General features: G+C 35.1%; 1 long non-coding RNA gene across 1 annotated transcript in view; it reads right to left on the bottom strand.

Annotated features, from left to right (window-relative positions):
• Positions 1-25,874, bottom strand: part of LOC129525351 (uncharacterized) — a 69,876-nt gene extending 44,002 nt beyond the window's left edge. The window contains exons 1-3 of the long non-coding RNA XR_008669603.2: positions 25,578-25,874; positions 16,949-17,092; positions 16,500-16,701 (exon numbers count right to left, since the gene is read on the bottom strand). This is a non-coding gene — a long non-coding RNA (uncharacterized lncRNA). The remainder of the gene's footprint in view (positions 1-16,499; positions 16,702-16,948; positions 17,093-25,577) is intronic.
• Between the last annotated feature and the right edge of the window lie 1,645 nt (positions 25,875-27,519).

Genomic DNA, 27,519 nt, shown 5'->3' with positions numbered 1-27,519 from the left:
CTAGCCTATAGGCTTTGGAGAGTCCAAACCGATCAGGAGTGGAAAGGATCCTCCAGCACAGCATAGCTGCTCTACCAAAATGTGGCTAGCTTGCTCTTTAAAGTAGGCCCCACATTTATTCCTCCTCACTGGGCAGGACCTTCCAACTGGGACCTCCAGCCACTTCTGCTGGTGTTCTACTGCTGATAGATATTTGAAAAGTCCCAGGGACAGCACTCCCAGAGAGAGGGGCATGCCACCATCTTTGCTGTTTGGGAGAGTTAGCTCTTCCAGTCTCCAGGCTCTGGAGAGCCCAAGCCAACCAGGGGCAGAGCAGTACCCCAGCATAGCACAGCTGCTCTATGAAAGCATGACCACACCACTTATTTAAGCAGGTCCCTGATCCCATTTCTCCTCACTGGAAGAAACCTGCAAACCTGGGCCTCCAGCCACCCCCAAAGATGTTCTCTGGCCTACAAAGATTTAAAAACTCCCTGGGCAGAAATCCCAGAGGGAGGGGTGGGCCACCATCTCTGCTGTTTGGGCAACTTAGCAGTTCCACCCTCCGGGATTTGGAGAGTCTAAGCCAACTGGGGCTGAAAACAGTACCCCAGCACAGCACAGAAACCTGATGAAGCTATCCAAATTGTTTTTATAAGTGAGTCCCCAACCCCATTCCTCATCACTGCGTGGAGCCTCCCAACCAGGGTCTCTGGCTACCCCCACTGGTGTTCTCTGACTGACAAAGGTTTTAGGCCACCCTGAGATGAAGGGGTAGGTAGAGGGTGATACTTCCAAGTGGACCCCCAGCATACCACAGCAACCCTGTGAAAAAGTGGCCAGACTGTTTAAAAAAAAAAAAAAAAGACCCATTCAAAGGTCAGCAACCTCAAAGATTGAAGATGGGTAAGCCCCTAAGGATAGAAAGAATCAGCTCAAGGAAACTGAAAACTCAAAAAGCCCAGAGTATCTTCTTTCCTCCACATGACCATGTCATCTCTCCAGCAAGGGTTCAGAACCAGGCTGAGGCTGAGATGGCTGAAATGACAGACGTAGAATTCAGAATATGAATAGGAAGAAAATTCACTGAGATAAAGAAGTACATTGTAATGGAATGCAAGTAAGCTAAAAATCATGATAAAACATTGCAGAAGATGGCAGACAAAAGAGACAGTATAGAGAATAATGTAGCTGACCTGATAGAACAGAAAAACATATTACAAGAACTTCACAATGCAATCACAAAAGTATTAATAGAAGAGTAGATCAAGTGGAGGAAAGAATATCAGTGCTCAAAGACTGGCTTTCTAAAGTAAGTCAGGCAGACACCGAACAAAGAAAAAAGAATGAAAACCTCTGAGAAATGCGGGATTATGTAAAGAGGCTGAATCTATGACTGATTGGTGTACTTGAAAGAGATGGGGAGAATGGAAGCAACTTGGGAAACATATTCCAGGATATCATCTGTTAGAACTTCTCCAACCTAGCTAGAGAGGCCAACATTCAAATTCAGGAAATGCAGAGAACCCTAGTAAAATACTCCATGAGAAGATCATCCCCAAGACATATAATTATAATATTCTCCAAGTTCAAAATAAAAGAATGATAAAGGCAGCTAGAGATAAAGGCCAAGTCACCTACAAAGGCAAGCTCATCAGACACAGTGGACCTCTCTGCTAAAACCCTATAACCCCAAGGAGAGTGGGGTATCAATATTCAATATTATTTTAAAAAGGAAGTTCAAACCTGACATTTTGTATCTGGCCAAACTAAGCTTTATAAGCGAAGGAGAAATAAGATTCTTTCAGACAAGCAAATGCTGAGGGAATTTGTTACCACCAGACCTGCCTTGCAAGAGTTTCTGAAGGAAGCACTAAAATGAAAAGACAAGACGATTACCAGACACTACAAAAACACAGTGAAGTACACAGACAGGTGACACTGTAAAGCAACCACATAAACAAGTGTGCAAAATAATCAGCTAACATCATGATGACAGGATGAAATTTTCACATATTAATACTAACCTTAAATGTAAATGGACTAAATACCCCCAAATAAAAGACACCAAATGGCGAGTTGGATAAAGAACCAAGACCAATTGGTATGCTGTCTTCAAGAGACCTATCTCACATGGAATGACACATATAGGCTCAAAATAAAAGGATGGAGGAAAATCTACCAAGCAAATGAAAAATAGGAAAAAAGAAGAGGTTCCAATCCTAGTTTCTGACAAAATAGAGTTTAAACCAACAAAGACAAAGGTACACCCAATACAGGAGCACAAAGATTCGTAAGGCAAGTTCTTACAAATCTTCAAATAGACTTAGACTCCCACACAATAATAATGGGAGACTTTCACTCCCCACTGACAATATTAGAAAAATCATCAAGAGAGAAAATTAACAAAGATATTTAAGACTTGAACCCAGAACTGAATCAAATGGACCTCATAGATATCTACAGAATTCTCCACCCCAAAACAAGGGAATATACATTTTTCTCGTTGCTACATGGCACTTACTCTAAAGTCAAGTGCATAATCAGAAGAAAACACTCCTCAGCAAATGCAAAAGAATTCAAATCATAACAAACAGTCTCTTGGACCATAGCACAATCAAATTCAAAATCAAGACTAAGAAATTCACTCAAAATCATACAATTACATAAAAACTAAATAACCTGCTTCTGAGTGACTTTTGGGTGAATAATGAAATTAAGTCAGAAATAAATGCTATTGTGGAGTAAGTAAAGGGAATAGAGTTTTGACAAAGAAGTTTTAATATTGATAAATGTTTTCTGAGGTCCTGAAAAGATTATCTGAAGGTACTCTTCTCACAAAGAATATTAAATTGCTGGACCTAGCCCTAGAAAAAGAAAAGGAACTATGAGAACACACTGTCATTCTTCACCTGGTTTTTTCTCTTTTATAATTAGTATGTTATATGGTCAGTGTATAAATAATAACTAACTTCAGTGGAACAATATTGTCTAGACCAAGACCAAGGAAATGTAGTAGTTAACTGTCAACAATGATCAGAGAAGCAGAGGAAGACAATAAGTCAGCTACAGTCACAGAAAGTTAGTTGGAGAATGAAGGAGAGTGGCAGCAGCAAATTTAGGATGAGGTTTGGGTACAGTTACTAGGAAAGCAAAGGACAGATTCAATTTCTGAAATGATAAAGTAAGAGAAAAGATACTGTATCAGTTAAACATTTCAGAAACCAGTGATTCATGAACATAGAGGTGCTGGGTTTTGACTTCGACAGCATATGTGCTAGGGTGCTTTCAGATGCCAATAATTAAAATTCTAAATTAAACTGGCTTACAAATAAATAAACATACTGTCAATAAACCCAGCAATCTGGTGGTCTTCAGGTATTGGTATGATCAGGATACTGACTCCATTACTTTGTGATTCTTTGTGCTCTGCCTGTCTATGTGTGTTTACTTGATCCTCAGAACAGTTTGCCTTCTGGTTGCAAGATGGCTAGCTAGCTACAACTGGAGCAATAGAATTCCTAGCTCACATTCAACTGATGTGACACTCCTCCTCCAATCAAAAACTAGTCTCCCTTTAAGTTTATTGGTTCAGTTTACTCTAAGCCATTCCCCAGATCAGTAGGAGTTTCCAGAGAAATGTTTTACGTTCACTAGATTAAGCCTCGATCCCTGGAAAGAGAGATTAAATCATCATAGTTAACATAAAATGAACAAAATCAGCTTTTCCTGAGTCACAGGGATGCATAATTTAAGTTTTTGGAACAAAACTAAAGTTCTGCTAGGAAGAAAGAAAAGTTAATGTCTTCACTAGCCTTTATAGAATAGATTTTGTAAAATGCAGGATTTTCTTTATTCCAGGAGACATTTTTCTCCCCACAGGTTTTAATACCCCTAACGTTGGGATGCAACTTACAATCAATGTCATCTTAAAGTTGAGTTGGCAATGATCTATTTTCCCTGTTTTAGAGTGACATAGGACACAGTGTTGCATACTAAATTTTATACCATTATAAATCTTAGGTAACAAGATATTTCCTTCAAAGATTAAAACTTTGCAAAAACTAGGACTTTCTTTATATAATGTGACTAGTCCTTTCATTTCTGCAAATGCTTACTGAATCAATTCATTTAGGTATGTGAAGGAAATAATCTTGTCAATAACATGTAATAAACATATTTGAATTCTGTCAACTTCTTATTATGTATTCTACAATTTTAGCCCAAGCTACTGACACTTCTCTTATTGATTCTTTCAGTAGTCTCCTAACACCTTTCAGTATTCACTACTGGTCCCCTTTGAAATCTACCACATCACAGTTAGATGGGATTTTTTGGAAGTTTAAATCTGCAATTCTGCTACAGGTAATTGTAGAACAAGCTTGCATCAGACTTACTTGCAGATAAGTATGACAAAAACTACAAACAAAATATTAAAAATGACTTTCAAAATGGTGGACTTTCAAAAGCAGAAAAAAGCCAAAAGCAACCAACCACTGAAAGAAGTACCTGCACTCAATAAGATATCTGTTTATTGACATTTTACATTGGAACACACCCTAAAACAAGTTCTTTGCTAGAACTCAAGTCGTGCTAGGACAAACAGGGGTGCTAGAATTCAACTAATACCAATCAGGGACTGTGGCTCAAGTAGTCAGACAACAGAGTTTGGGGCTTCTTGAGAATCCAGAAAGAGACAGAATGCAAAAAGAAAGGAGCCATAGAGTGGGCAGCCTCATCATAAGCTATGTATATTCTCCAGCTAAATACTTGGATAACCCTCCAACTAAATACATGTATGGTCCCAAAATGCATTCATAGAAAACTCCCAGGAGCCTGGTAGAAAGTAACATCTAGGGAGACAGAGTAGAAAGTTTGAGTCCAGCCAAGTTAACAGCTCACTAAGAGGATGGTATCAGCAAAAACAACATTCTTCAGATAAAGATGAAAGATTCCAGACATCCTAGGATGTATTACAGCATTGTCCAGGATAAAAAAATAAAATAGCAATTATTTACAGTAACCAGAAAAGTAGCCTCTCATCAAAAGAAAATCATTCAATAGAAACAAAAACTTAGCTCATATTTTGAAAACATAATGATAAAGTTTCAGATTTAAAAAGTACAATATCTAAAATTTAAAAGATTGCCAGCTAGGCTTAACAGAAAATCTGAAATGGCAGAAGAAAGGACTAGGTAACTTGAAGACAGTTCCATAAAAATTACCAATCTGAAATGCAGATACATTTATTGAAAAGATAAAGAGTCTCAGTAATTGGGAGAAAAAAAACCCTAGATATTGTATGTAGTTATGCTTACTCATAGCTGTAATTGAAGTAAAAGAAAAAAATTAGGTCAGGAACAAATATTTGAATAAATAATTTGGGAAGTTTTCTCGAATTTGATTTAAACACTCCTCCTTCCTCCCCATATACACTTAAGGGTTCAAGAATTTCAGGAAATCTTAAAGAAGATAAATACAACAAAATTCAGGATAAAAGACAACACACATATATTATAGTTAGAAAGAAATACCTAGAAAGCAACCAGAGAAGCAATATACGTAGAGAGGAATAATGACACAATGAAAGCTGACTCATCAGTAACCATGTAGGCCAGAGCATGATATAAGACCATCTTTAAAGTGCCAAAATAAATCCAAAGACCTGTCAACCTAGAATTTTCTAACCAGTACTATTATATTTCATAAACATAAGCAAGAAAAAGATAATTTCAACTGACATAAACTAAGGGAATTAGTCACCAGCAGATCTGCACTACAAAGAAACATTACAATATTCCTTAGAATGAAAAGATAGATCTACAGAAAGGAGTTAAATGGTAAGTCTTTGGACACATATAAAAGAATATATTAAGTTTCAAATAATTTTATTTATAGACAAAATTTTTGTTTATAGACAAAATTATTTATAGACAAAATAACCAAATAGTCATCATCATCCAATACCCAGAGAGCCCACCACCATGTTTCTCCTAACATAAAACACCAAGAAGGAAACATCAATTTTGTCAAAAATTGATTGCCTAAACCTAAGCATGAGAAAACATGGAGCAAACCCAAATTGAAGGACATTCTGAAAAATAACTGGTCTGTGCTTTTCAAAAATATCATTGGCAAAAAAGGAAAGAAATGCTGAGGAATTGTTCCAAATTAAAAGATAATATAAAGATATGGCTAGTAAGAGCAATGTCTGCTCCTGGGTTGGATAATAATCAAAAATAACATCTCTGAAAAAATATTACAACAATTTGAATACAAACCATTTATTAGTAATAATAATGTATGAATGCTTAATTTTCTCATAGTGATTTCTAAAAAGTATAGATGTGTTTAAGTCTCTTCCCTATTTGACGTTGTATCAAGGCTTACTGTTGGTTTCAAAGAAATCCAATGTTAACATTAACAAGATCTAGATGGCTCCAAGCATTCTGGCTTCTGATTACCTAGCATCTTTCATCTCAGCTCCTTGTATGCTAACTTTGTTCAAAGCACACAAACATACATTTTGTGCACTCTGTGTCTCTCTTTATTATCTCTCTTTTATTTTTCATGATTTTGGTATTCCACCTGTTCTTTCTTGTATGTATTTCAACAGTTCTTTCTTTCAACTATTCTTGCTTATATAGGGTTTTTGCTCCTATCTGGTTCTGTTAAAAAATGTTACTACCTAAGCCCTACTCACTCTTCAGAACTCTCCTTAAAAATTTCTTTCATAGAAAAATATTTTTTTCACATGCCTCATAATCCTTCTTTTATACACCACCCTAACATTATGTATATCTTCTTTATAAAATGTAGGATAATTGTAAGCCAGTAATCTACTATGTTATTAGTTATATATTTAGCAGTTCTTCCAGGTAGAATGTAAGCTTAATAAGGATAAGGAATGGATCATTACTCTTTAGTACTATAGCTCCAGCAATCAGCTCAGTGCTTGGCAAATAGACACTGCTGAATACATTTTGTTGAATGAATAAACAGGAAAGAGTGTGAGTATGGAGAGGAACAGTTATAGGTAAGTGTTGTTTGTGTAGAGAAAAAGACTGAAGAGACTCTTAAGTGTCTACTGCACTCCTAATTTCCTTTTGAAGAAAGTGGCTGCAGTTGTTGACACCTAAGAAAAGTTGTTCTCATTTTGCATCATATAACTATGGTTCACTGGCCACAGCTTATTGGCCTATGGATCACTCTAACCAACGGCATCCATCTAGAGGTTAGAAAAGAAATGAAAGTTTCTAATCTTTGAGATGACTCCAAATGTGAGTGCTTTACATTAGTTCTGTACTAGGTTTTGTATTGAGTGGTGATTGATTGTGGTAATAAGTTTCTCACTTGGGTTAGGAGTTACAATTAAGAGACAAAGATATAAAGATTATTTAAAAAGAATGGTCAGCATTGTAGAAGATATCAAACATAAAAGATAAAATTAAAATAGATTGAATAGCAGAATCCTAAGAATGCCAGTCCTGAGAATGAAAATCTCTAGAATAAAAGAAAGTAGATATATTTTATTAGGAGTAACAGGATGGCACTACCATGGACTCCCTTTTTCTTTCTATTATATATTAAAAGAAAAGAATCTGAAAGAATTAAACATATGCCACCCCGGATATGCCAGTCTGGCATATGGACTACTTTGAGTTAAAGGTACTTAAAAACCAGCAGGTACAAGAAGATCACTGTGACCTTTGAGCTATTTCTTAAAAGCAGGAGATGAAATTCCCATATGAAAATGTCTTTTTTCTACCAGAAGGAAAGTATCATTCTAGTATCATTCTCATCTTCCAGGACATAAAGTTGGGGCTGAGGGAAATCTGTACAAATCTTGTTAAATTAAGCCTTATCTTTCTTGCCACATCTATACCCAATTAACTATCTTAGCCAAATCCCTTTTGCCTTGTCACATTTTCATAGTTTACTACTATTTCTCTAATTCAGCAGATAAGCTTTCAACTCTAACTGCATCTTTGGTTCTTCATTTACTTGAGGAAGACCGCTATGTCACATAAAATTTACTTTAAATAAATTTGTAGGCTTTTTTCCTGTTCATCTTTCTCTTGTCAATTTAATTATCAGATCCAGCCGAAACACCTTGAAGATATAGGTAAAATGTTGTCTCTCCTACAGATTCATCCTACTTTTCTATTTAAGACCTAGCTTTGTGTTTGCTGATATGGTTTCTTCTGTTTCGTTGCTCAACCCTAACTACCTCTGGTAACTTGATCGTGTGCCTGTTACATATGACACATCTTTCTGTTCTTCTAACACATCTTTTAAGAAAGAAAAATTGTAAACCATATCTTAGTTATATTGTCAGCCAGGAAGCATAATAGTAATCATAAATTAGGGTATTTTTGAGATTTCTATTACACTGTTTTGTCATTTTTTTTGAGTAATATTTTCTTCAGTGAAAATCAGTTTTACTCATAAATAAGTACAAATATGTGCTACTTTCCATGTATACCTTAGAATTTTATCAGTTAGCAAGTTCACTACAGGTGTCCAGCTTAGAGCATTAATATAACTTAAAGACAATGATTAGTCTACACAAAATTACAAACAGAATGGTATACATTCAACAGATTTTCAAGGGCATTAAATGACTTGTGTAACTAGTTGCTGTATAATCAAATCATGTTATAATAAATTACATAGAATAATGGAAATTATCATAGGCATGCACACATGCAAGCATGCATCACAATTACACATGATGCTAGAAGTTAGACTGAGGCAATCACACTAAATTTATTCAGATGTTATTCATCCTAAATCATTTGAAATCTAGAAAAAAGCTTACCAAATCTGAGATCAATAATATCTTACAAGGACTCTATATTATTTAATGAAGGACTTTTAAAGGTCTTTTATTTTTCATAATGTATTTTTGGAAGTGCTGAATAGACATTAATGTAACTGCACTTTAATAATTTCAATTAAATACATTCATCAGAACAATGTCACTTGTTAATGTTCCTCTACAGATATTTTCATGGAGGAAACCATATTAATGCTAAAGTCAGAGTCACTGCCTTTAAAAGCCCTTAAATGTTATTTGTGTAAAATGTGTGACTTGGAACATATACAACCAGTGAAATAGCAGGTTCCAGTATAGAAGATTATAACCTACCACAAATAACCTTGATAAAAGGCCAGTAACTTTCAAAAAAATTTTATCCAGTCTGCAGAGCCCACAAAATAAATTTTATAAGTGGCCCAGTAAAGAAGGTCAAATATTTTACACTGACAAAATTTTATTAAAGTGGCCCAGATCCTCAAAAGAATTACTGACAGAAGATATCTGAATCAAATAATGGCTTCTCTTATTTGCGCTATTGTATTTTCTTATTCCCTTTGGGCAACATCTCTCTTCAAATTGCCAAGGCTCCTCAGAGTCTTACACTGATATTTGCCATCTGTGTGTGCGTATGCTGATCCAGCTGTCACTGCCTAGTTACCTGATATATAGACTGGGTTTTGATTCTATCTGTTTTCTTCTAGTGTTTGAGCCTTGTGTATATACAAGCTGATTCTTTTCTCTATATCTGATGCAGTTTGGATATTTGTCCCTGGCTAAATCTCATATTGAGATGTAACTACCAGTGTTGGAGGTGGGGACTGGTAAAAGGTGTTTGGATCGTGGGGGTGGATCCCTCTTGAATGGCTTGGGTCATCTCCTTGGTGATAAGTGAGCTCTTGCTCTGAGTTAATAAGAGATCTGGTTGTTCAAAAGTGTGTAGTAGCTTCTCTCCCACTCTCTTGCTATTGCTTCTGTACTACCCATGTGAGGTTCCTGTTCCCCTTTTGCTTTCTGCCATGATCAGAAGTGCCCTGAGGCCTCCCCAGAAGCAGATGGAGCTATGCTTCCTGTACAGCCTGCAGAACCATGAACCAATTAAATCTCTTTTCTTATAAAATACTCAGTGTCAGGTATTTCTTTAGAGCAATGCAAGAATGACCTAATACAATATCATTGCTTAGTATTTCTCACTGTAGGGTCAGCAAGTGGTTTGATGAGTAATTTCAAAGGAAAACAATGAGGAAAACATTTTTAAGTATATTTCAAAATTTTGAGATGCTAAGTTAATTATGATTTTAGTATACATCCCATAGTATTCTTAATGATTTTTACATTTCTAAAGGTTTTTTAAAGAAAGAAATTGATCATTTAATATTATTTGATATTAAATAGCTTTTAATATAATATTCCAATGTCTTTAGCATGTGGTGGTTTATATTTATCAAACATGAATGTTTCGATAGAAATGATTTTTATATTCCCAAAAAATAAAAATATAAAGAATAGCTTAAAAGTGGTTAAGTAACATATCATCACATTATCATTATCATTGTACTAGAAAATAAAGCCTAAAAATATAATAATAGTAAATAAGAGGACATTTGGATGAATTTCTGTTTCTGGGGATAATGAAATTTAAAAGTGTCATGATTTTAAATAATTAGAAAGGTATGTACAGGAAATGTTACGATGATCATTTGAAAAAATAGATTTTTGGGGAACATCAATTCATTCTTCTCTAGTCCCCAGTGTGTTGTAAAATAGTGGCATGTAGCCATCAAGTGCTTTAATTTCTCCCCCAAAACAAAGTTAATTATTTTATAAAAATAATTGTTTTTCCCCCAGAGACAGTACAAAATAAAGCTCTCCGTTATGAAACTGATTATTAATTTGGTTAAGACCACAAAAACCTCATTCAAATTTTATAATCTCAGAGATTGAGAGCAGAATGAGCTTTTGGTAAAATTTATCAAATGATACTTTTCAGTGTCCTAGAAGTTGAAGTCAAACAGCATGGAAGAGTAAAACTACCAATTTTACATATTTACATTCTGGGTGATTTTTTTTTTTTTAACAAAGGAAGTGGGAAATACATTACCAGACAGCTTTCTTTTCTTCCGAAAGTATCTTGTGAACATTATAGATAATAGTTTAAATAACACAGAGGTGGTATAAGCTATAAGGCTGAAAGAATAATTAAGTGAAGAGAGGAGAAAAGATGCATGATTTAGAAAAGCATAGAATAAGCTGAAATTTGTAAAAAAAAAAAAAAATTAAAGTGGCATGTCTACTACAATTTGAAAACTAGCTTAAGCCTTCATTTGCCCTTTCACCTTTTGAAGACACAGCATTTGTTCCCCCCGGAGGATGTAGCAAAAAGGAATCATCTTGGAAGCAGAGACGGGGCTCTCACCAGATACCAAACCTGCTAGCATCTTGATCTTGAATTTCACAGCATCCAGAACTGTGATAAATAAATTTCTATTTTTTACAAATTCCCAAGAATGTGTTAATTTGTTATAGCAACAAAAATAAACTAAGACAATAGATAGCTAGATAGCTTTATATCTATTTTATTGATTTTTTTCCAAAAACCATCTCCCAGATTTGTTGATTTTTAGAAGGGTTTTTCATGTCTCTATCTCCTTCATTTCCACTCTGTGCTTGGTTATTTCTTGTCTTCTGGTAGCTGTGGGGTTTGTTTGTTCTTGGTTCTCTAGTTTTTTTAGTTGTGATGTTAGGGTGTATGATTTGAGACCTTTCTAGCTTTTTGAAGCTGGCATTTAGTGCTATAAAGCTCCCTCTTAACACTGCTTTAGCTGCGTCCCAGAGATTGTGGTACATTGTCTCATTGTTCTCATTGGTTTCAAAGAATGTCTTGATTTCTGCCTCGATTTCATTATTTACCCAGAAGTCATTCAGGAGCAGGTTGTTCAATTTCCATGTAGTTGTGTGGTTTTGAGTGGATTTTTCATCTTGAGTTCTAATTTGATTGTGCTGTGGTCTGAGAAGACTGACACGATTTCAGTTCTTTTGCATTTGCTGAGGTGTGTTTCACTTCCAATTATGTGATCAATTTTGGAGTAAGTGCCATGTGGTCCCAAGAAAAATGTATATTCTCTTGTTTTGGGGTGGAGAGTCCTGTAGATATCTATCAGGTCCACATGGTCCAGAGCTGAGTTCAAGTCCTGAATATCTTTGTTAAATTTCTGCCTCAATGATCTGTCTAATACTGACAGTGTGATATTAAAATCTCCCACTATTATTGTGTGGGAGTCTATTTCTAGGTCTTTAAGAACTTGTTTTACGGATCTTGGTGTTCCTGTATTGGATGAATATATATGTAGGATAGTGAACTCTTCTTGTTGAATTGATCCCTTTACCATTATGTAATGCCCTTCTTTGTCATTTTGATCTTTGTTGGCTTAAAGTCTATTTTGTCAGAAAATAGGATTTCAACCCCTGCTTTTTTCTGCTTTCCATTTGCTTTGTAAAGTTGCCTCCATCCCTTTATTTTGAGCTTATGTGTGTCTTTGCATATACGATATGTCTCTTGAATACAGCACAATAATGGGTCCTTGTTTTGTTTGTTTGTTTTTGAGAAGAAGTCTCCCTCTGTTGCTCAGGCTGGAGTGAAGTGGCATGATTTTCGCTCACTGCAATCTCTGCCTCCTGGGTTCAAGTGATTCTCCTGCCTCAGCCTCCAGTGTAGCTGGGACTACAGGCACATGCCACCATGCCTGGCTAATTTTTGTATTTTTAGTAGAGATGGGATTTCACCATATTGTCCAGGCTGGTCTCAAGCTCCTGACCTCGTGATCCACCCGCCTTGGCCTCCCAAAGTGCTGGTATTACAGGTATGAGCCACTGTGCCAGGCTGGTCTTGTCTTTTTATCCAGCTTGCCATTTTGTCTTTTAATTGGGACATTTAGCCTATTTACATTTAGTGTTAATACTGTTATGTGTGAATTTGATTTTGCTGTCAAGATGCTGGCTGGTTAATTTTTCAGACTTGTTATTGTAGTTGCTTCATAATCTCATTGGTCTGTGTACTTCAGTGTCTTTTTGTATTGGTTGGTAATGGTTTTTCCTTTCCATGTTTACTGCTTCCTTCAGGAGCACTTACAAGGCAAGCCTAGTGATGATGAAATCCCTCAGCATTTTCTTGCCTGAGAAGGATTTTATTTCTTCTTTGTTTATGAAGCTTAGTTTGGCCAGATAGGAAATTCTGGGTTGGAAATTCTTTTTTTTTAAGTATGTTAAATGTTGGCCCCCAATATCTTCTGGCTTGTAGGGTCTCTGTTGAGAAGTCTGCTGTTAGTCTGATGTGCTTTTCTTTGTAGGTGACCTGGCTTTTCTGTCTGACTTAACATTTTTTCCTTCATTTAGACCTTGGAGAATCTGGTAATTATATGTCTTGGGGTAGATCTTCTCATGTAGTATCCTATTGGGGTTCTCTGGATATCCTGAACTTGAATGTTGGTCTGTCTTGCTAGTTTGGAGAAGTTCTCCTGGATGATATCCTGAAGCATGTTTTACAACTTGGTTCCATTCTCCTTATCTCTTTCAGGTATTCCAATCAGTCGTAGATCCAGTCTTTTTACATAGTCCCATAGTTCTTGGAGGTTTTGTTCATTCCTTTTTGTTCTTTTTTTCTCTAATCTTGTCTGCCTGCCTTATCTCATTTGCTTGTTTGATACGGCTATTGATAGTGGTGTTTGCATTGTGAAGTTCTTGTGCTGTGTTTTTCAGCTCCATTGGGGTGTTTAGGTTTCTCTCAAAACTGGTTATTCTAGTTATCAGCTCCTGTAATATTTTATCATGGTTCTTAGCTTTTTTGAGTTGGGTTAGAACATAATCCTTAAGCTCAGTGAAGTTTGTTATTACCCACTTTCTGAAGCCTACTTCTGTCATTTCATCCATCTCAATTTCAGTACCATTCTGAGCCCTTGCTGGAGAAGTGTAGCAATCATTTGGAGGAGAAGAGACATCCTTGCTTTTGGAATTTTTAGTGTTTTTGTATTGTTTTTTTCTCATCTTTGTGGATTTATCTACCTTTGATCTTTGAGGCTGTTGACTTGATCTTTGGATGGGGTTTTTGTGGGGTCTTTATTGTTGATGTTGTTGTTTCTGCTTTGTTTGTTTTTCTTCTAACAGTCAGGCCCCTCTTCTGCAGGTCTGCTGCAGTTTGCTGAGGGTCCACTCCAGACCCTGTTCATGTGGGTATCACAAGTGGAGGCTTCGGAACAGCAGATTGGTGCCTGCTCCTTCCTCCAGAAACTTCATGCCAGAGGCACACTTATCTGATGCCATCCACAACTCTCCTGTATGAGGTTTCTGGCAACCCTTTTTGGGAGGTCTCACCTATTCAGAAGACAGGCGATCAGGGACCCGTTTAAGGAAGCAGTCTGACTGTTTCTTAGTAAAGCTGTTGCACTGTGCTATGGAATCTTCCTTGTCCAGATTGCCCAGGCTCTTTAGAGCCAGCAAGCAGGAAATATTAAGACCACCGAAACTGAATGGGTTTATGGAGTTTCTCATGCTGACATATTAGAATTCAAACTCCCCTAGTCTTTTTTTACTGATTGTCAGTTCAGAAAATCAAACCCTTTCATCTTCTGTTGTCTAATTTCCGACATATGCTTATAGCAAATATATTTGGCAGTACACCTGCTATATTTTAACGCTTCTATAAAAACATTATGTATTATTATAAACTTTGATTTATTCTCCCTACTATATTTCCAATCATCTTTAAGAATTTCAAAGCACTGCTACATTGGTTATCCATGCATATACTCCATTAACCTCTTTGCATGACTCTGAAAACATAGGTTAAACATGTTTTGTAAGTAAATTGTAGGTGGGTCTTAGTTAATTGTAAGCTTTCTTCCATCATGAACTTCAGATTCTAATAAACAATATGACATTGAAGAAGAATATGTTGTTATCAAAAAAGAAAAAATCTCCTACAACTCTTTCTGTCTACTTTACTCTTAAGCTCTTAATTAGTGATGGAAGGGAGGGCAAACAAGTCTTTAAAGACAACAGAGAGGTAATTGAAGGTGGTGTTTAGTGACAAGAAAGGGCTACCTATTATATATACCAAATGGTGTTTACTGGAACACTTTCCGCAAAGTCTGTAAGTGGCAGTATCAATCCCCTGGAAAGATCTGCAACAATGTGGCTTAAAAGAGAGACCAAACCCTTAACCAGGAATGCCTGAAATCTTGACAGAATAAGTGAACCTTAAGCCTTCCAGCACTCTGATTATATGCTATATATTTCTGTTGACTTGGAGTTATTTCCCTAAGTGCCCTCTTTTGGGGTGCTATCACTGAAATAGCATCAGCTGTAACGTTCCTATTTTTCTCATATGATGAGGTGACTGTAGAAGAAAAAGAGATTAGTAGAAAAGTCTTTTTTTTTTCAATTCACAATTAAATAGATGCATATGCATGTAAATATATAATAGTTTCCATAGATTAGCATAGATCATAATTATTGACCAAAAAGTAAAATTAGGTATAGTGCTTACTGTTATATTTTTAAAGATTCTAGCACTAATTATGCTCTGGTAATTTCACATTTCAAGTGTTTCTTTTTTTTTTCTGAATCTTTTACCTCCTCCCTTGCTCTATATTCTCTGGCAGCAGCATCCTTCTCTCAACTTCTTCCAGTTTTACTATAGTAATTTCTTATAAATACAGATGATCTGAAATAATACAAGGTTTAGCACCACATTTTACAACCAATTTGAGATATGGGCTGTTGTCACTGTTGTTAGAACATGGAAGAGACTATGAATTAATCAACAAAAGGTAGTGAACGTAAATAAATGAGGCAGTATTTTCCACTTGTGTTTTAAAAAGTACATTGAGTCTGAAAACCTTTATTAAACCTTGTGTTCACTTGTGAGGAAATCACTATACCTGGTGGAGGTGACTCTGAGCCCTGGTGTCCAATTTGCTGAATTCAAATCCCAATTTTACTACTTATGAGCTATTTGAGTTTTGAGTTAAGGAACTCATTCAAATGTTTATCTCTTAATTTTCTCAATGATTAAATTTGGGTTAAAAACAATATCTACTTTAAAAATTATACATGGATTAAATAAATTCATATGAAAGTGCTGAGAATAATGCCTGGTACATGGTAAGTACTCAATAAACATTAGTTATTAATATAGTCATTCAATATACTGAAGCTAGTATTGCCATTATCTTATCATCTCTTTTCCATTTTTTAACTGAATTTATTCAATGAATGCTTCCTATTTTATGCTTTTTTTTAAAGTTCAAACATCGTATGTAGATATATGTCTTATATCTCAATATAGCAGAGAATGTACTTCCAGTCTGCATAAAATATCTGTTTCTATAGCTAAATATTCTCACTCAGCTGGCTTTTTTATTGTACTAACTCCCTGTCACAGTGTAGGCTTTCAAATTTTTTTGAACTCATAAATGACTTCATGATATGATTAACCACTGAATTGCAATATCATTTTTCCCATTTTATTTTTTAATCTAATAAATTTGGCTTGATGTTTCCTAACTGTGCTTATTATCCAACTAAATTATAACTCTTTGAGAATAAGGACTCTGTTTTATGCTTCCCCATATTATCTGAAAGATGTGTTGATTTAATGAAAATAGATTACATAAGTAACAATATAGCTGAGTTCTATAAAACTCACCAGTGACTAAATCAGGGCTCATAACATAATGAAATTGGGGTTCCTTAATGAAGCCTCACTTAGATTGGTTTGGTTGCTCCTTCCTGTTTCCTAAGTCACATGTAAAGACTTGTGATCCTCCGGTTTGAACTTGGTACAAAATGGTATTCTTGGAGAGTACTTTACTAAGTCTCTCTTGATGTAAGAGACACAGATTGTATTCCTGTAACAGTGAAAGAGACATTTTTATTTTGGATTTTGCTTGCATTAGCACTTTCTTCATTATTCAGTTCAGGCCCCAAGCTAATATAGCACAAAGAAATAACTCTTCATACTTAAACATATTAGAATAATTATGTGGTCTGAAAAAAATATGGACTTTCTGGCAGAAATGTAGTACAGAATAAACACAGACCAATGAGTCAATAAAGATAAATTAAAATGATTAAGTATGATAGCTATACCATTACCTCCAGGATCTACATTTGGATAGTCTTCATTGATTTTACTTGCAGTCCCATCCAAATTTCCTTTACACTGTGTTCTTTCTTGCAATGACTCGTTAATATTTTGAGTTCCACTTTGCAGAGACTATATTTGCCTGAGTTGGAGACCTGTATATAGAAAAACATTTTACAAGTGAAAGTAAAGACTACCTTAGAATTTTATTTAGCTGGAACTTATCAGATTACTTACTCTTTTTGTAAAATAAGATTTTATTTAATCTGAGGGAACTTTAGAGGTTATTTAAACTTATTTGGGTAGTATAAGGGGTAAAAAGGACTTAACATTTTTACTAATAAAAGATATCAATATCTTACTTTATGGAAACTTAATCACTTGGACTTCATTATAAGAAAGATAATACTGCCTTATTTAATTCTGACAACACTCTCTTGTAGGAAATACTATATTAACTATTTTAGAAATATAGATCAAGGTCTCAAAGTGAATGCCTAGCTCACAATGATCAACCTGATAAGTAACACCATCTGAATCTGAATTCAGATATTTTAACTTTTTAAAATTCATCACCCTGCTTTCATACTTTATTCTCTGTACAATAAAATGTCACATTTATATGAGCATGCTAATTTATCTGGCCCTCAAAATATACAGAATCTAATCATCATGACTTAATATTATAATTGCATTTTACAAATTCCATACTATCTTTGATTAATACTAGTAAAGAATCCATAATATTTGCTTCAATAAGATATTTTTTGAAAGGGGATACAGATGTGAAATCATTTGACTTATATGTAATTTGCATATTCTGAATGACAATTTTGCCCTGAAATCCTCAGTGACAGTTGAATTTTCAGTTGGACCATACGTCATCAAATAAATAATTTGCCTTGGAATTTGACTTGTAATAATGCCTAAGCCTTCAACTTTGACCTTATTGTCATTAGATATTAATGATCTATACCAAAGAATAGCAAAGTTTATGCTAGCTTTTATTGAGATTTTATTTACAAGGACATACAGTCACTAAAATTCATTAGGTTCATAAGTGGAACTTTGTATCCTGAATGTATTCATGCCTTAAATGAATTGCTTTAAGATATGAAATTGAATTCATATTATACAGTTAATGAGAATATATTACATAGATTTTTCTGTTACTTTCTTCACACTTTTTTCTCCTACTTAGGTATTAGAGTAATTTGGAGTTTGAGGGTAAAAATCCATATTTTAAAAGGGCACTGTTTAAAATATAAAACCAGTTATTGGAAGATAAACCAGTCTTATATATGACACTTGAATTTATACTCAGTAGAATTAACAAATCTATACAAAAGCCTCTTCAAAAATAAAAGTGACCATGATCACCAGTAATTTATTCCACCATGTTTTACACCATATGGTCCATGTTTATGAGCTAACATTGAATATTCCTTACATCTCCCTGTTCAGAATACGGTGCAGGGAAAGGTATCTGTATGCAACACCGAGCAGTATCAAAAGGCAGTGGTCATGCCTGAAATACACTATAAATGTCACTACTGGAAAAGGAATAAATGTTGTATCCCAAGGCATACTTTCTTCATTATCTCCTGAAATGCTCTCAAATGAGGTATCTCTGTAAGAATTATAGCATACGTAACACTGTCTTTCATGGGGCAAAGTTCATTTTGCTAAAGCATTCAGCATTTCATGATTCTTCCTTGGAAATTTGACTTGCAACAAGAAGTCCCAGGGTAATCTGAAATAATCCACGGAGGCTTCAAAAATTTCACTGTGCGTTCTATAAAATACACTTTATAGAAATAATTTCATTGAGAATACCTAATTAGGCACTACATATTGACGCTATGCATCAGAGATGGGAGTCATATCAATTGACCATTTCATTTATTGAGTTTGACAATCTAAATTCTCAACTAAAATGATAAATGACTTTCTTGTAGCCAAATGATACTTCACCTTGCAATTTTCCTTTCCCTTTTCAGTCTTATTCTAGCATAAAGACAGAGACTATTGTTCATAAATATTGTAAACATCTACCATTTGCTTTGTTCAGCCTCAACGGTTATTTTTATGCAATTAGCATCTTGTATCTATTATTACTGGCGATTATCATACGATATTTAAAACATACAATTTAAGACAATAAACACTAGAATGCCTTAGACTCTATCACCCTCTAATGTGTTTCTGAGCAGAAGCCGCAGCCTTTGTCATTGTTTCTTTCAGCAAATATTTACTGAAATGCTTTTTTGTGCTGTGCACTTTACTGAGTGCTTTAACTGATGACTCGGCTCTGCTTGTTTGATACAAGAAATGTATCTCTGTTCATCTTTTTTGCTTCTCTGTCTGTTCGTTGTTACTTAAAATCTAGCTTAAGAACTCCAGAGATGTGATTTGGGAGTTTCAGGGAAGATCCTTATAAACAAAGATCATGATTATTTGAAAAGAATGACTAGAACATGCTATTTTTCATGTGATATATTTTCATCTGCAAAGCACATCTGGACAGAACACTTCTGGCAATAAATAATAAAACAGCAACATAGTAGATAAGGGAAAGTCTGATCCAAAAGAAAACCAGTCAAGGCTATACATATCGGCCAGCAGGCAAATAAAAGCAAGGGAAATCACTGTTTACAGTGAGCAAGGGGTGGTAGAAGCTGAGCTATAAAAGAATGAAAAAGGAAGAAAATAGGATTCATGCTCTGAAGATTTTGAAGTCAATGCTACAGCTGGCCTGGTGACCCAAAACACAACAGTGACCACCCCACAGGCACAACATATCTGGCTCAAGGCTGAAGTCACAAATACAGTACTGAGTAACCCTGTGTCTGGGAACTTTAAAGCCAAACAAGGTCATGGAAAAGTCAGACTGTTCTTTTTCTTGACAGCCAGTGCATAGAGCAGGGTACAAACTTAATTTTTGCACAGCTGTGGAATCCACTGAATGTTCCTGCACAGAACAATCTGCCTGTGATGGAGATGATCTGCTGGAAGCCCTACAAAGCAAGAATTACAGACATCAGGCAGGTTTGTTCGTGAAAGCAAGGCTTACTACAATTATGTCCAAATAAGCAGTACAAAGTACATGTTGCTCTAATGGTGTGTGGGGAGGTACCAAATTCATGCTATTTCAACTATGTAATTGTCAAGTAAGACTGAGTCACTGCCAAAAAGCAATTCCACATTTGTGAGATTGGTGCACTGCCCTCCTATAAATCATTCAGCAAGACAGGTGCTTAGCCTTCAATTGTGCTTTCTCTATCTGGGAAGTGTCTGGAATTTTGGAAGAAGCAAATGGGAGACAGAAGAATGAATAATGAACAAGTTTCTTTGGATTTACAATTTTACTGTTAGAAGTTCTTCACTTCACTATAAGAACATAAATTATAGTAGTAAATTTATATATAAAGCATATTATGTGCTAGATGTGGTTTTAAAAACCTTACAAATAATAACTGCTTTAATTTTTGTTAACAACCCTAGGAGGTCAATACCAATAAGGAAATTAGTAATAAAGAAATCAATGAATGTGGGATTTGAACCCTTGGAATTTGGCTCCAAACTTTGTGGTCTTTAACCCTATTCTGTACTGACACTCTAGGAATAGAAAGATCAATAGAAATAGGTGAGTGATAGTAGTATGGGAGAATTAGGTCTCTTAATTGCAAGCAACAGAAAGAAACTGGCTAAGAGAAAGGGTGGTTATGAAAGGGTGAACACAGAATCAACAGGAGGCAGGGGTACAGGAGAAAATTGAAAGGACAAAAATTAGAAAGTGGGGAACATGAAGATTGTTTCACAGCTAATGAACTTGGTCTGTCTGCAGCCACTATTGCTGCCTCTGAGATAATTAACCAACTTTAAACCTACAATGTGCACCCCTACCTCAAGACATAAAATCCTAAAACTGTCGGAGTTTAGGCCATGTACCTGCCTTCTGTCTGATGGGCCTTGAAGAGGACCTATATCCTTTTTTATTTCATTTGAGAAGTAGATTTTGGAATTATATTTCTCCTAAAATTAATGGGACAGAGAGCTTTCTGAAATAGGAAACAGAAAGTTGTAACATATTCACCCATACTGCTATCACTTGCCCTGCACAATGGACAAGTAAACACACCTGCAGTTTCACTCTAAGAACTGTGCACAAAGATGGCTGGTTTATTGGAACTGCTCGGCATGGAGTAATTGTGGAAAAAGAACGAATTTTCAAGTCAAGCACACTCAATGGATGAGGTATTTATCTATCTGAACTTGGTTTTCTCATTTATTAAACAGAGTTAGTAATTATTCCTATTGCATAGGGTTGTTGAGGGGATAAATTAAACAATGTGTGTGTGATGTTCCCCTTCCTGTGTCCATGTGTTCTCATTGTTCATTTCCCACCTACAAGTGAGAACATGCAGTGTTTGGTTTTTTGTCCTTGTGATAGTTTGCTGAGAATGATGGTTTCCAGCTTCATCCATGTCCCTACAAAGGACATGAACTCATCGTTTTTTATGGCTGCATAGTATTCCATGGTGTATATGTGCCATATTTTCTTAATCCAGTCTATCATTGTTGGACATTTGGGTTGGTTCCAAGTCTTTTCTATTGTGAATAGGGCCACAATAAACATATGTGTGCATGTGTCTTTATACCAGCATGATTTATAATCCTTTGGGTATATACCCAGTAATGGGATGGCTGGGTCAAATGGTATTTCTAGTTCTAGATCCCTGAGGAATTGCCACACTGTCTTCCACAATGATTGAACTAGTTTACAGTCCCACCAACAGTGTAAAAGTGTTCCTGTTTCTCCACATCCTCTCCAGCACCTGTTGTTTCCTGACTTTTTAATGATTGCCATTCTAACTGGTGTGAGATGGTATCTCATTGTGGTTTTGATTTGCATTTCTCTGATGGCCAGTGATGATGAGCATTTTTTCATGTGCTTTTTGGCTGCATAAATGTCTGGTGGGGGGAGTGGGGAGGGATAGCATTAGGAGATATACCTAATGCTAAATGACGAGTTAATGAGTGCAGCACACCAACATGGCACATGTATACATATGTAACAAACCTGCACCTTGTGCACATGTACCCTAAAACTAAAGTATAATAATAATAATAATAAAACGATGTGTGAAGCATCTATGTTAGTAGGCTCTCAGTAAATGTTATTCCCTTTCTTCCTACATTCAATTACTGTGTCCTCATACACTAACAGAATTTAATAAAAATTGCTACCTTTTATTGTATATTCTTTATGCTCTCTGCACTTCTGCTAAGCTTTTCAAATACTGTTTCTTGCTTTAATCTTGCAAAAATCCTGTAAACATGGGTTCTATCATCTTCATTTACAGATAAAAATGCCAAAGCTTAAAAAGGTTAGTTGATTTATCCAGTGTCACACTGCTTGTAAGTAACAATGCTGAAATTCAAACCTAAATCTATCTTTACAATCTTTTTCTTCTTAGACTTCTTCTTAGACTTTACCATCCTAGACTTTTAAAAAAAAGTGTAGTTTGTGATATTGTATCACAAGGATATTTTTGCATTTATTTGCTCTATTTCTCAAATACCTGTATAAATTTTATTATTTCACTTAAAATATTATTTATTTTTTACTATAATCAATGAAATTCAAAAACGATAAATTTTAAATTCAAGAAATATAAACATAAAACTCAATTTATAGTACATATGAAAACAGATTATGTTTTAAAGTAATTAGCAGACAAAATTAATATTTTTCAATAATATTAACACAAAAATGAAGAAAATTTAACCACAAAGTATTTAAATGAAATATTCCCATTAATTTATTCTTAAAGAGGAATTGTTTTGAGGTACGGAAATACTTTGAACATATTTTTTTAGCTGCTGAAAGCTATTTCTGATTTTAAACCAATCTGCTAAATTGAGTTATGACCTAACTTCAAATATTTTCCTCTGACTCCATCTTAAAATAATGACCCATCCGTGTTGGAACTTGAAAATAAAAATAAAGTGAGACAATGGGATACAACAGGCATTGCAGACATAGGTGAGTTTTCTCTGTTCCCTCTCAGTTTCAGGCTGACTTAATGGGAAGTGGCTACAGGATGGAAATATGAAAAGAAATTCCTGAATGCCCAAAGTGTTTGCTGAGAAATCACTAACTCTTGTGGTCTTGGTGGCAGGTATGAGGGCAATGTTAAGTACAGAGAGATTATTAGGGGTCAGTTATGTCCTTTTTTAGGTTAGTCACAAAGAGTAAAGAGGGTTGGGTCCAGCCCTGTAAAAACTGTGTCCTCACTTGCACCTTTTAGGCCATAATAGAGAGAGACAGATTTTGTCCTGAGGTCAATGAATGTTTTCCATATCTTAGGAGACCTGGTCATCTGACTCTTCTTTGTACTCCCAGGCAAAGGGCCTCTCTACATCTAATGAGCTAAACTCTTGACCAATTCCCATTGTCACAGCCCGCATCCAGAATTAACTGCATTTTAGGGGAGGAGGACAGAACAACAGAATCACAGTGATAGGTGCCTGAGTCAGAATTGAGACGCCATTTTTGTCTTCCTGACCAAGAGGAGGAGTCCTGGGTCAACACTATATCTTCAGATGAAATACCCAGAAAGTGTCTGACCTCTTTGGAAGAATTTGACCTCCATTCCCAATTTATTACTGAAATGTTAGTATTTCTTCAATAAATAATGGGTATATTGTGAGTTTTTTAATATGCACTATATACAGTTATGCACCACATAAGGATATTTCAGTCAAGACCATACAACAGCAGTCTTATAATATTATAAGAGCTGAAAATTCCTGTCACCTAGTGACATCATAGCTGTTGTAGCATCATAGCACAAGGCCTTACTCACATGCCTGCAGTGATACTGATATAAATAAACCAACTGTGCTGCTAGTTGTATGAAGTATGGCACATACAATTATGTAGACTACGTAATACATGATAATGATAATAAATGACTGTTACTGGTTTATATATTTACTATACTATGTTTGTGTTGTTATATTAGCGTGTACTCCTTCTGCTTATAAAAAAAAGTCAGTGCAAAATAGACTTAGGTGGGTTCTTCAGGGGATATTCCAGAAGAAGACACTGTTATCATAGGAGAAAACAGTTCCATGTGTGTTATTGCCCCTGAAGACCTTCCAGTGAGACAAGATGTGGAGGTGGAAGATAGCGATATTGATGACCCTGACCAGTTGTAGGCCTAGGCCAGTGTGTGTGTGTGTCTTAGTTTTTAACAAAGAAGTTTAAAAAGTAAAAGAGAAGATAAAAATATTAAAAAGAAAAAAGCTTATATGTTAAGAATAAGAGAAAGAAAATTTTTTTTGGAGAGCTGTACATAAAAAGTATTATAAAAGAGTCAAACAAATATAAAAGTTTATGAAGGAGTTCGTAAACCTTAGTTGATGAAGCTAAGGTTAATTTATCATTGAAGAAATAAAAATGTTTTAAGTAAATTTAGTGTAGGTTCAGTGTACAATGTTTCTAAATTCTACAATACTATAATGTCCTAGGGCTTCGCATTCATTCAATACTCACTCAGTGACTCATCCAGTGTCACTTCCAGTCCTGCAAGCTGCATTCATGGTAAATGTCCTATACCAGTATATCATTGTTCAAATCTTTTTTATCGTTACTTAACCATGCATTTTCTATGTTTAGATATATTTAAATGTACAAGCATTATTGTGTCCCAATTGCCTACAGTATTCAGTACAGTAATGTGCTGTACAGGTTTATAGGGTTTATAGCCTAAGAGCCATATACCATATAGCATATGTGTGTAGTAGGCTATCCCATCTAGGTTTGTGCGACGACATTCTGTGATGTTCACACAATGACAAAATCACCTAACAATGCATTACTCAGAATGTATCCCCACTGTAAGGGACACATGACTGAATTAGAAACAATATTGTAATTACTAATTACTTTGATTTATGATGATACCTTCAATTCAACCTCCCCAAATGAATAAAGAATTAATAACAAACATATAGAATATACACAGTAGTGTTAGATACATTTCTAAGTAAGTGCATAAATCTAAAATCTCTTCCTTAAATATAGATTCTCTTTTGTTTTTCACTAATACAAGGGTTCTTTGGTAACTTGAAATCTGGAAACAATTTAATAAAACAGCTTTCCTTTACCAGGTATGGTCATGGCTATTCTGGACTTGTATTATGAATCTTAACATTTTTGAAGAGAACACTAATATTTCTATGTTATTTATGTTAGAATAGACTCAACAACTAGTCAGCTGAGGCAAAGGTTCAACTTGCATAAGTGATTGAAAGTGCTGATTTCAGCCTAAACCTTTAGAAATAAATGCTGAGTTTCTACTTGCTTTATATGGTTGTTACCTGTCACCCTGTAAGCCAAGTGCAACTGAGTTGAAGCTGACAATCACTGTAATAACTGTTATGATGTTGCCTTATTGTTAAACTGATAGTGATGGGTCAGGCAGAAGAGGACACATTCCATCTGCCACAGAGGAACCATGCTGTGCAGCCCAAATCCCTCATCACCTTTGCAGCTGCTTCTCTCATGCATTTGCCAAGTTTATATAGGCCCCAAAAGATAAAGAGCAGAACGTTCTATATCATTCGTACCTTTGTTATGGGAAGCAAGGATAGTAGTAGGGCCACAGGAAGTCGAAAATTAGATGCATTATTTTTCAAGAAAATATTTTGCCACAATAACTTTGTTAAGGCTTTAAAATGACAAGCCAATTATTGGTTCAGAAATTGAGACAATAAACATATTTTGATCATAAAGAAAACTTCTTAAACAGTTTCTTAAACGTTGAAAATCTCCCACAATTCCTGGTTAAAAGTTAGACATATAAAATATTTCCTTCTTTTTCTTTTAGAATCACATCTTCCAGAAGAAACATTCTCATGTCTATTAATTTAGAATTTAGAATTTAAGTTTAAAATTCCATGGAATATAGGATAAATCAATGGATGATCATGAGGTCACTCCTTTTTACAGTAGGTAATTACATAGCCATTTGTGAAAACTTGAATTAATCAGCTTTTTAACTAAAGTATCAGCATGGAGATTGGAATGCCTGTGTTTTCACTTCTAATAGAGAGCTTTCACAATATTAACTTTTCAAGAAAGACCTACGTTTTCAGGATGGCTGATAACTTCCATTATATGAAAATGTTTTCAGTTAGTTGTATTGGTGGTATTATAAGTGAATATATGGTTATAATACCATGAGCTACAGTCAGGACAGCTACCTAATGGATATGTGTGTTAATAAACAGACCTTGCTTTAGTAATATGTTTATGTATGTAGTGTGTTTGCGTATGTTTGTGTGTGTGTGTGTGTGTGTACATTAAAATGTTCTGGTTAATTAGATTTTATAAAATAAATGATAACCTGTAAGGCAGCCAGATACAGAATGACAAATAGTTTGCTTAGGAAACTGAGAACCTATAATTTACACATGATTTTTTTTTTTGACATTGGCCTTATATGCAGTTTTAGGCAAGACACCTACTTTCAAGAACTTGATTTCTTAATTTCCTAATATTTAAAATGTAAGTAATAATACAACCTTCCAGAACTCCTTAAGCCCTTTTCCAGTGTTCATTTGTCACAATTATCATTGCTCAATATGTTTTCACTTGAGTCTGTTTTTGTCCTCTACCTAAAAATATCTAAGTTCCATGAGAGCAGAGATAAGTGCTCTGTTCACTGCAGTTTTGCCAGCACCTAAAGAATGCCAGTCACAGAGTAGGCATTTAATAAATACATATTAAATTAGTTTCTTACTAGACATTTTATGAAGCAACTTTGCACATCCAAAATTATGTAGCACAGGTTAACATTGAGTCAGATTTCAGCCCATCTACCAAGGAATAAACAACTGAAAACTGCTCACCTTTTCAAGCTCTGCCATCAACATCTGAATTGTTTAATATGCCTGCATATCAAAAGTTTTGGCAAATCTGAATTGATGTACTTTATTGGTATAAAATAATGGAAGTCATTTCTTATATATAATCTCCAGATTTTACCACCTACAAATAAAAAATTCTTTATTTTGTTGAGTAAATCATTATCATCAGGTTTTACTGTATAATCAGACTCTAAGACTTACTGGAATTCTACTGTAGGTATATGTCTGTGTCCAATGAAGAGAAGTATGAATGGCCTTTAAAAAAATGGTCTTCTTTTACATAGTAAATATCTTGGAAAACGATTACAATTTTAAGTTGTTCATGTGCAGGGTTAAACTTTGCATTCAGTTTTCAGTTTTCTTAACTATGTCACTATAGGCTATAACAATGTGTTAGTACAATCATTGAAACTCCCTACACTTTAATTTTAATGTACTGTGCATTTAAGAATATGTGTATTATTCCTTCTAAGCTGTCTAGATACCACTAAAAATAGATACCACTCACCTCTCACCGACTACCACCACAGCGCTTATTTTTCTCATGCCCTTTAAGAATTATTTTCTTCTGAAGTTTTCACTTCACCGAGCACTGATTCCTGGTGTCCACGATTGATCATTTTACTCTTCTCCCGTTGCA

The sequence above is a fragment of the Gorilla gorilla genome, chromosome 9 (assembly GCF_029281585.2).
Source record: "Gorilla gorilla gorilla isolate KB3781 chromosome 9, NHGRI_mGorGor1-v2.1_pri, whole genome shotgun sequence".
In the NCBI taxonomy this organism is placed as follows: Eukaryota; Metazoa; Chordata; class Mammalia; order Primates; family Hominidae; genus Gorilla; species Gorilla gorilla.
Note: the sequence above shows the minus strand (reverse complement) of the source record. Positions and strands in the feature narration are given on the sequence as shown.